This window comes from Lipophrys pholis (assembly GCF_963383615.2).
Source record: "Lipophrys pholis genome assembly, chromosome: 8".
In the NCBI taxonomy this organism is placed as follows: domain Eukaryota; kingdom Metazoa; phylum Chordata; class Actinopteri; order Blenniiformes; family Blenniidae; genus Lipophrys; species Lipophrys pholis.
Window position 1 is genome coordinate 17141720 of NC_137630.1, and position 1686 is coordinate 17143405.

General features: G+C 37.4%; 1 protein-coding gene across 2 annotated transcripts in view; it reads right to left on the reverse strand.

Annotated features, from left to right (window-relative positions):
• tshz2 (teashirt zinc finger homeobox 2) overlaps window positions 1-210 on the reverse strand; it is a 46892-nt gene extending 46682 nt beyond the window's left edge. For both annotated transcript variants that reach the window (XM_080468508.1, XM_080468507.1), the window contains exon 1: window positions 1-210. This exon is cut by the window's left edge. The gene's annotated coding sequence lies outside the window, so the exon portion shown is untranslated.
• Window positions 211-1686: the final 1476 nt, after the last annotated feature.

Consider the following 1686-nt stretch of genomic DNA (forward strand, 5'->3'; position numbering starts at 1 on the left):
AGAGGCGATGCCAGCAGACATCGATCCATAGAACAAACTGAACATTAAAAACTCCTCCCTCCTCGCCTGGACTTGATGATGGCAGCGAGACATTTGTTACACTAGATAACCATGAGTTTATTAAAGGAACAGAGGCCAGAGAAAAGAGACGGGAGCACCAGGCTGCTGCTGCTGCTGCCGCTGCCGCTGCTTTCTATCACTCTGAGCTTCGCTTGTCTTTTCATGCAGCTTTTTTCTTCTATTTCACAGCCTTTTTTTTTTTTTTTTCTTTTCTTCCTCCTGCAGCTTCCGCTTTGCACGCTGACTGGATGAAAGGCAAGTTTTTTTTTTTTTTTTTTTTTTTTTTAAAGATTTCCAGCAGATGTGAACGAAGCGCTGCGGCCACACCGTCATTGTTTTGGGTTGGAAAACTGAACAGCACGCTTTGTTTCACCAGAGCCCTGCTCATCACAACGAAATAAGAAAGAGTTCTCACAAGTTTTTACAGGAGATTGAAGGCGCTCCGTGGGAAAAAAATATATAAAAAGTTAGTCATATGGCATATTTGGACTGGGGTTTCAAAGCATAGTCACAAATGGAAAAAATGAGCATTTAGATAATGAACAAGAAAATAAAATCATTGATATAAACCATACTATCGAGGAGGTATGGGTAGAAACTTGAGAAAAGTATAAAGTGACGTGATCACTCAACAAAACTTTAATTACCAGCAGTTTCACTTCCTATGAATTCATACTGACGTGCTTAGTTTGAGAATAAATCCCCTTTCATGCACATAATGGTTGGAAAACACACGGTTGTCACATCTGATTTTTCTTGTATGTGACTTTTTAATAATCTTACAACAATTTGCAGCTGTCCTTTTTTAATGAAGTAACTCATATGAACCTCCTATTATAAGTTAGGTATAGACAAACAACTGAGACAAAACATAAATACTTCAAAATGATCTGGATCTTGAGAATAAACCTTCCTATCTGAGCATGGCGGTTGAAAAAACATCTTAGTTCAAAAAGATCCAGATACAAGATTTCACAATTCGAAGAAGGTTTGGTGAAAAAAAAAATAAAGTTACTATAAAAATATAACTTGTTTCAAACTGCTTTCATTGGTGTAAACTGATTACATTTGCGTTACTTTCCTATGATCTTTTGAGTTAAATGTGCACTGTTGCAGCCACACTGGGATTGTTTGGGTTGTCACTGAACTGCACATTTTGTCTCATCAATATACTGGATTCAAGACAGGTTTGGAGACAAATTGTTACTTTCTTGCCTATTTCAGAGGTGTAATCTGATTACATTCTGCATGTGCCCGTCACTGCAAATTGGGATTTGAATGCACAATTATTGCACAATGTATTCTCTTTCATTGACACATTCATATCAACCCTGTTTTTTTAATGGATGTATTCACAATATCGTGGGGCACTATGCTGAAACAGAAGTACTTAAAAGGAAGCGCCCTTATCAGCAATCCCACATTTCTATCTGTTCACAAGCTGCCTCCAAGATGATCCAAACAACAGTTTTCACATTTGTTGAAAAGCAGTTCTGCAGACTAGGATTTGCATATATTGAAGACACGTGGTCTTCAGGGGCAAATGCCATTAAAACACTGAACATCATTTATCAATTTGTTTTTAACAATAAACCAACTTTTTGTTCTGTTATTGCTCCTCAGTCG